Raw genomic sequence first — 8,623 nt, forward strand, 5'->3', positions numbered from 1 at the left:
ATCCAAATTTTTTTCCTTTAAGCCACTCATGCCAGCGCACAGCTCTGAGAGCACAGAGATCCACGGTTCATGCCCAGTGTGTGCCCCACGGGTGGGTCTGGAAGACACTGAAATTGGATGAGAAGGGAGGGCGGCAGCAATAAAGGTCCCATTTCTCAAGGTAAATATTACTTCTTTGCATTGCGTGGTGTGTGTGGCAGTCGCGTGAGCCATCCTACACAGAGTAAGTTCAGGTGCTGGCTCTTGGCCTTCCCCCCTGTGAGGGCACCGCCCCTACTCTGTAACTCCGCCCTCAGGCCCTCCGCGCTCCCAAGCCTGCGGGAAGCTCAATGCCCTGACACCTCACATTTGTCTTGGGTCCGATTTGAGGTGTGGAGCCGGCTCTGGCTGGTGGGGGCTTTCCTCCGAGTCTCCGGTGGAAGTGATATGCCCAGGGTCCGCCACCCCAGTGACCGGGACCCCCAGATGGAAAGCTGGGACCTCGGGTCTTCCTCCCTCGGACTGAGATCCGGCAGGAAATCTTGGAGGTTGCGGAAGCTAGGGGCCTGTCCCTGCCCCTCTCCCAGCGGTCGCGGGTGTCACCCCTCCGGAGCCTCTCCTCTGCGGAGCGTCCTGCTGGAGGCCCAGGAAGTCGGCCCCTCAGCCGGTTGAGCGAATCCCCACGCCCCTCCCGCCTGGCCAGCCGGAAAGGAGCGAGGGTCCCAGGGTCAGTACTGTCTATTCCAATCCTGGAAATAGAGATGACCCTCTTGTCCTTTGGGATATGTTTATGGGATCCCAGAGGCCCTCATTTCCAGTGAGCCTTGCTCAAGGTCACACAGCATTAGGGTTGCCAAGCAGGAGCACAATTGTATTCTTTTTTTTTTTTAATGTTCTTGCCCTGAATTAGGTGCCTGCCCCCTGTCCCCCATATTCACAAGAAATAGGGAGTTAGTAGGGCCCCAGAGCTACCAGGAAGACCTTTTCTAAAGAGCTCCACCCATCTAGTGGCAGATTATCGTCACCACTGTCACATGCAGAGGCTGGCTGAATGCTGAGCCCCCTGCCCGTGAGACCCCCACACCATTCTGACTCCTGTTACCTTTGCCCCCACTCCATGGATAAGGAGAAGGGTTATCCCTGGAGCCTGGGCACTCTCCCCTCCCCTGTCACTACTCTCAGGGGGTCTCTGGGCAGTATAGAGTGGCAGGCAGGGCAGGAGGCTGAGGTTCACCCTGGGACCACCCACTGCCACTGGACAGACAGAAACACTAAGGCCAGGAGGCCAAGAGACTTGCCCAGGGTCACACAGCTTCCTCCCCAGAGCCAGTAGGTATGGCCTTCCTACAGCTGGCTGGTGCTGTACCCCCTCACTGGGGAGCTCAGGGTCCATGGCAGACTGGTTTGCTCAGCCCAAGGCTCCCATAGTGTTTGTCAACTGAATGAGGCACCCCACCTATCTGTGCTTCCCTTTGGGCTTTACTGCCTTCTCAAAGATGGGGATTTGGGAGTCAGAGGGATTCCTGGAGGAGGTGGCCGTGGGCTGTGTCTGGGGCTCCATGCACACCCAGGTTGGTGCTGCTGAAATGGCTGGAGATCTGTTAAGAAGGATCTTGAGGGTCAGCAGGAGAAAGAGCCATGGTCCATTAGTGATATCCGTCTTGGGTGCAGGATGAGAAGATAGGCATCACTTTGGCCACTTCTTTGCCCATAAGCTGTGGCCCCAAGAGGAGAAACACATCCAAATCACCCAGAGACTTAGGAGCAGAGGCAGGCGAGAAACAGAACCTGCTGACCAGGACTAGCTACATCATTTTTGAGGCCCCGTGCAAAATTAAAATGTGGGGCCCCTTGTTCAAAAATTAAGAATTTCAGGGCAGCAACAGCAGAGTGTTAAACCAAGTGCAGGACCTTCCCAAGGCCTGCAGGCCCCATGTACCTGCACAGGTCACAGGCCCATGAAGTGCCATAACAGCCCAGACCCAGGTGAGAGCTGTTTCTGGAGCACTTTCCTTCTATGCTTGTTCTCTCCACCTGCCCTGCGGGGGCTGTCTTTACCCCATTATACAGGGGAGGAAACTGCCTCGCTGGTGATCAGTGGGGATGCCATAGGACCTTGAACACACTACTATGCCCTCAGAGGAGGTCTGTTGATAATGGAGCTAAATTGAGGAAAGAAGAGCAACAAGTGCTGTTGAAAGGAAGGCCTTGGTGAGTCCAGAGTGGGAGCAATTGCCTCTGCCTGGGGAAGTCAGGGAAGGCTGTCTGGAGGAGGAGCAGGGTGCAGGGCTGCTGAAGGTGTCTCACCTGGCCACCTCCATCCCCATGGGCTGCCGATTGTGAACCCTAATTTCCGCCTGTCCCTGTGTGACTGTGAGGAGTGCCAGGATTCACATCCAAAAGTCATTAGTGGAGTAAACAGAATTGCATTCAGTCTCAATGGGGGGCTGTCAATGCTTGCTGTTGAGTTGGGAGGGGCTTTGCATGGAGCTGGGCTGCCTTGACCAAGGCCTGGCTGTACCCCTGCTCACTGGATTCCAAGGCTAATAGCAGGCTCCCTGGAGGCCTCCCAGGAGGTTCCAAGGGTGTCTGGTCCCAGGAAAGGCTCCTGAGCATGGCTCTGTCCTAGATGCCCACTCTAGGGGGTGATGTCATGGTCCATCACCAGCATTTTCTAAGCTGGGCTGGTTCATATTCTTTCACGAAGTCTTTGTGCAACCCTCTGCTGGTTACAGCCATTAGAGTCCCCAGGCAGAAAGTGGCAAAGCTGGGCCTGGGACACAGCGCTCAAGGCTCTTGTGGTAGTAACGAAGGCACTGAGGCTCTGAGTGGTCCTCCAGCTCAGAAGTGGCAGTTTCCTGTAACCCAGGCAGGTTAACTCCAGAGCCCCTACTCTAACCCTGGCTTGGGAGCGTGGAAAACTGTCTCTGCCTTTTTAGAGGGCATGACCTGAGCAAGTCCTTGGTTTCCTCACTCAGGGTGGCCCCTGACCTCTCAGGGCTCCTCTTGATGCCATTGTGGTTCTGGGCTCATGTCTGGTCTAGCTCTGCCCTCTGAACTGTGGGCATGCTCTGTGCTGCCCTGCCCGAGGAGGGTGGCCCATGGCTGGGCAGTTGCTATGGGTGGGGGAAGGGGCTAATTGTGGCATCTCCTGCAGGCCAGGCCTTGCACTGATTGTTGGGCTATGACCAAGGAAGCCACAGAATGTTTTATAAACTTAAGATGGACATCTACACTAATAAAAGACAAAGATGCTAATTGACTGTACCTTTGCTATGCCCTAAGCCATGCCCACCAGCCAATCAGAGCAACTATATGCAAATTAACCCAACCAAGATGGCAGCTGGCAGCCAATGAGCTGGAGCAAGCAGGAGGCTTGGTTGCCTGGGCGATGGAGGAAGCCAAGCTCCCCGCCTGCCCTGAGCAGGCTGTGGCCTCTGCTCATGGCAACAAAGGTTCAATTATAGAAGACAAATAAATCCCAGATCCCTGCTTCCAGCCAGCCTCCACTGGGAGTTTGGGTGGCTAGGGGCTGTGGCCAGCCTGCAAACAGCCATCAGCCCCTCACCCAGGCTGACCACATGACTGGGAATGACTGGTCACTATGACACACACTGACCACCAGGAGCAGACGCTCAATGCAGGAGCTGCCCCTTGGTGGTCAGTGCGTTCCCACAGGGGGAGCTCTGCTCAGCCACAAGCCAGGCTGCTGGCTGCCAGTAAAGCAGTGGTGGTGGGAGCCTCTCTCGCCTCCTCAGCATCACTAAGGATGTCCAATTACAGCTTAGGCCTATTCCCTGCTGGCAAGTGGGCATCCCCCGAGGGCTCCCAGGCTGCCAGAGGGATGTCTGACTGCCAGCTTAGGCCCAATTCCCTGGGGAACAGGCTTAAGCCAGCAGGTGGTCATCCCCTGAGGGGTCCCAGACTGCGAGAGGGCACAGGCCGGGCTGAGGGACCCCCCTGAGTGCACAAATTTTTGTGCACCGGGCCTCTAGTTGAAGAATAAAGAGGATGCTCAAAAAAGAGTGATGGGAGAAGAGTATTCTCAGCTGAGAGAAGACGAGGTGCAAAGGCAGGGAGGGCTGAGGGTGGGGTCTCAAATGAATCAGGCTGCAGCAGACTATGGCACAGAGCATGTCCCAAGGCCAGGCTAGATGAAGGGTCTCAGGACACCAGGCCCACGAAGAGCCCTCCCTCTTTCTGCTTCACTGTCCCTCCACTGTTTGTGACTTCACCTCTTTATAGCTCCAAAATGACCCCTGGCACATCACCACCACCCCATTGTGCTCAAAGCCTCCCTCAGTCACCACCCTAACCACTGTCCCCACCCCACTGGTCCCCCACAGCCACTCCTGACCCCACTGCTGGTGATAACCTCTGCCCTGGTTTGCCCTGCTCTTACCCTCTTTTCTGAACCTCCTAGTACTAACTAACGTCCAGGTGTCCTGCTGGCTGGGCCTTTGCGAAAGCTGGTCCTGCTGCCACATGCACCCTTCTCTCCCACTGCCTGGCACTTCCCTCCCACTTCCCTTCCTCGGGGAAGCCCCTGACTGCTCCCGGATGAGACTCAGCCTTTCCTCTCTGCTCCAGCTTGTGGGGACCAGAGGCCTCTTCCGCAGCACCCCGTGCTCTGTCATCTTACACTAGTAGCCGTGAGAGTAATGTCATGGAGGGTTCCTCGGTGCCCGGCCCTGTGCTGAGCACTAATACAGATCAATGCACTGTCTGCTTATAATGGCTCTTTGAAAGACTGTTAGAATTTCCATTTGCCAGACGAGTAAACTGAGGCTCAGAGAAGTGAAGCCACTTGCCCAGGGCCACACAGCAGGTAAGTGGATTCTCCCTAGGAAATCCACACCCTCTGTTCCAGAATGAACACTGGTTGCTGCGTTGGAGGGAAAGGGGACCGTCTGTCCCAGGCCTTGCTCCCCCCTTCTTCCCCTCCTCTGAGCTGCAGGTCAGCGCAAGGCCGCTGGGTAGCTGCATCAGGGGCCCATCGTGACATTCATCAACACTGGCTCTGTGAAGGGTTTAATTAACTTCCGGTTTCAATGGGGGGATAATGAGTTTTAAGAACCATGTGACTCTGTGAGGAGGTCAGAAGGCAGCAAGGATGTCAAAATAAATTAAGTTAGGAATCAGGAGGCTGCCTGCAAAAGGGGCAGAGAAAGAGTTGGCCTAAAGACAACTAGATGCTGTCTGTGCGCCCCCAGGCTGGTGGGAGCAGGTGGGGGGTTGCTGCCTTGGCTGCCCCCATCGTGGGTGGGTGGCTCTGGCTTGGAGACTGGGCTCAGGCAGTTCTGCCTGCAGTTGTGGATTCCATCTGAGGGACAGTAGAGAGAGTCACCCTGGGACCACACCAGATAAGCCCCTTCTCCTGGGCATGGTGGTCCTCTATAAAGCTAGCATCTCTAACAAGCCACCCCCTCTGATATCCTTGGCCACAAAGGCTGTTGCCTGGAGACCGTCCTAGGTCCTTGGGTGTTAGCTAGAGCCATGGTTTCATGCAGCTGCCCAAGTGTGGCCCATTGACCCCATGAGGCAAGGCAGTACCGGAGCAAGTGTTATCTGGAAGGAAGTATTATCTGGACATTTCCCAGCTCTGAGAGCTGGGGTTACGTGGTTATATCACCAGATAGGAAATGCACACTTACCCACAGGAAAACTTCCTAACTTCCTTCCTTCCTTTCTTTCTTTCTTTCTTTCCCTTTCTTTCTTTCTTTCTTTCTTTCTTTCTTTCTTTCTTTCTTTCTTTCTTTCTTTCTTTCTCCTTCTTTCCCCCTTCTCCCCTCGCCACCCCCTCTCTTCTCCCCTCCCCCTTCTCCCCTCTCCTGTCCTGTTCCCTCCTCTCCTCTGCTGCCACCCCTTGGCTCTGCTTCCTTCCTTTCTCCCTTGTCCCTTCCTCACTTCTTCCCACCTACAAACATGTACCGAGCTCCTACTCTAGTCACTAAAGGTAAAACCAGGAACACACACGAGTCTAGCAGCAGGAGGCCAAGAGCCACAATTGAGGACGGGGCCCTGGGGCACACCAGAAGGTCGAACATGCTATATAGCAGGGTGGGGGTCTGCAGGGGCACTGGGGGTGCAGTTGCCACCTTAAACAGGAGAGGCTACAGATAGGAGGTGTCATTTGAGTACAGACCTGAAGGAAGAGCCAGGTGCATGCTGGGGGGAGCGGAGGGCAGAGGAGTGAGACCCACCAGTCTAGCCACAACACTTAAGCCTAAGAGAGAGTCTCCAAGGGTTTTTGGTAATTGTGCCAATTCAATGAGTGGGTAAACTGAGGTGTGGAAGGTGATGAGCCTAAGGTCTGCTGTCTCCCAGCCCAGAGCCTGGCCTGTGGCTGAACACACCTGTCTCCCTCCTAGGCCCCAGGCACGGTTCTGGGGGTCTCTCGGCAGGGCAGGCAAAGGTGCAGTTTGTTTAGGTCCAGCTAAACCTTGGCCCTTGGGAGGCCCAGTCCTGTCTCCTCTCTGCCTGGGGGCTCTGGGGAGGAGGCCTGTGGCCTTGAGCTGCAGCCTACAAGGCCATATCAGCCAGTCAGTGAGGTAGACAGTGTCCTGTGGGAAAGAGGCCATGGCCTTGGGCGCCCAGGCCCAGAGTGGGCGGAAAAGAGAGATGGCCCCGAGGGGCTCAGTGTGGCTGCTTGGGGCCACCATTCCCACAGCAGCAGGACCTCGTGCCTTGCGGTCAGGCTTCTGCAAGAATTGTGCGGCCCAACCACTGGACCGGCATAGAAACGGGAGTCGTGTGGTCTCAGGGCTGGATTTTCAGACCCCACGTGCAGCACATTCATGGGCGACATAGGAAGGACAAATGAGTCTCCAAGTCCTATCCCCTCATCGGGGGGCTTCAAGGAGTTCTGACAATGGCCACTCCGGAGTGCCAAGGATTCGCCCCTTCCCTGGTGGATGTCTGCTTCTCTGAGGCCAGCCCTGTGGGATCCTTTCCACTGGATTCTTCCCATGGTGTGCACACGGCCATCTACACACCTTCTCAGGACACTGGACTCTATGGCCTTTGTGGCCCAGAAGCTGAGGTAAGCCCACTGTAAGTAACACTCTGTAGTCAGTTCCCCGGGCGGATGTGCCTCGCAAAGCTCCCCCTTTATGGTGTCTAGGGGGATGGAGGCTGGCCTGCCACTCCACCACTAGCTGCTCTCCCTCTGGCTGCCTTGACCAGCCACGTCCAGGCAACCCCTGCTCTTTCTCTCTCCCAGCCTCTCCCCTCCACCTGTGCCTCCTCACTTGCTCACAAGCACCATCTTTTTTCCTGCTTGTCTCTGAGCTGGTGGGGCACAGAGCTTATTGGGGTCAGGTTTGGGGACTGATTGGAGTGAGCAATGCAGGCATTTATGTTACTTTCTATTAGCACACCCCCTGCCTACCCCTGCCTGCCTCAGGGCAGCCCCTGAAGGAACCTTGCAGACTTCCTAGATGGTGAACTAGGGCAGAAGCAGCAGCACTGCCTGAGGACATTCAGGGGTGAGGGGGAGCGGGGGGCACTACTCCGTTTTCTCAGCTGCAGGATGGCCAGGCACTTCCTCAGGTCCTCAGGGAGCAGTGGCCCTGCTCCTGCCCAAACCTTCGCCCATCCTCATCCAGCCCACTCCATGGCTCAACCAGCCACTCTGGGATGCCTGCCTGGGGGCCTCTCAAGGGCCAGGTCCTCCTAGATGTACCCACCATCACTCATGTCTCAGTGTGTCTGAGCAAGTCCCATGTTTGCTGGTGTGGGGCTGCATGCCATGCCGGCTTGTGTAAGGCTGTGGAGAGGTGCACACATATGTGCAGTAAGCTTGGGTTTCTGAACCTGTTGGTCAGGTGGAAGGGGGGTGGGGCTACGGCGTGTGTCTGTCGTGTTTGCATGTGAAAGCGGTGGGTGACTCTAGGCCTAGAGTCCAGCTGCCAGTGGCCTAGGTGCCCAGCCTAGCTGGACAAATGCTGCCACCTGCTGGCCAGCTGGGCATGTGCATGCTGGGGGCTCTGGCTGCAGGAGGGGGTTACCGCCACAGGAGTGGGGTGTCTTGTTCACACCAGTCCCTGAGCAGACTGGAGCCATGATGGGTTCCCAAATATTGTGGGAACCAGCACCCCAAGGGCATGTGACATCACAGAGTGCTCACCCACCCCAGAGCATCTGACTGAAAATTGGGCAGAGCCTGGAATGTCCACCATGTTCCCAGTGATACAGATGCTGCTGGCCCCAGGCCTTGCCAGACGTATGGTAAATGGGGGCACCCAGGAATGCGAGCACCCAGCCTTGCAAACCCGCTGGGCCTCATGGGTCTCCATGCCGAGTCCCCAGACAGCCTTTCTCAAACGTGGCTCAAACTCACACACCCCAGCACCACCTGTCTCCGTTGTGCAGCAGTCAGGGCTCTTCCCACCCCCAATCGCCCCTCCTGTGAGCGGCCCTGCCACAGAGAACCCTCAAAGAGACCAAAGCCCCTACTGCTGACAGAATCTGTGGAAACCTCTGAGAGTGGGAGCTGCCTCTGGCCCATTTCCGGTGCAGAACAGGTGCATAAACGGGAGGCGGATGGTCAGGCCCCTCACTGACTCCCTCATGGCTGCCCACCTGGGGCTGGGGACACACCAATGGGAGGGGCTAAGACTTAGGGAGAGGACCTGGGAAGGGC

The sequence above is a fragment of the Myotis davidii genome, unplaced genomic scaffold (genome assembly GCF_000327345.1).
Source record: "Myotis davidii unplaced genomic scaffold, ASM32734v1 scaffold77, whole genome shotgun sequence".
In the NCBI taxonomy this organism is placed as follows: domain Eukaryota; kingdom Metazoa; phylum Chordata; class Mammalia; order Chiroptera; family Vespertilionidae; genus Myotis; species Myotis davidii.